The sequence below is a fragment of the Atta colombica genome, unplaced genomic scaffold (genome assembly GCF_001594045.1).
Source record: "Atta colombica isolate Treedump-2 unplaced genomic scaffold, Acol1.0 scaffold96, whole genome shotgun sequence".
NCBI lineage: Eukaryota > Metazoa > Arthropoda > Insecta > Hymenoptera > Formicidae > Atta > Atta colombica.
In genome coordinates this window covers 370,423-370,760 of record NW_017259590.1, presented here as the reverse complement: position 1 = coordinate 370,760, position 338 = coordinate 370,423, and positions in this window count along the sequence as shown.

Sequence of the window (338 nt, the reverse complement as noted above, 5' to 3'; positions counted from 1 at the left end):
AAAAGTTTTAGCTGTAATTCATTTTTCATTAACAAGTTATTAACAAAAAACTTGAGAATAAAAATTCAACACTCTATAATGAATAATTTAATAATTACATAATAAATTTCAAAATATTTACACATGTATCATAATATTTGACTTGTGTGAACAAGTGGCGCATACAACTACTAAGCTCAATCGCTTATAACTGTTAAAATGTTCTTTTGATAAAAGTATTTCTAAAAGTTTCATGTTTTTTTTAAGAAAAATTTAATTCTGCAATAAAAAAAGGGGAATTTTCATAAGAGAAGTGCAAATTATTCAAATATGAATTGCATTAGGTATTCAAATTCGAT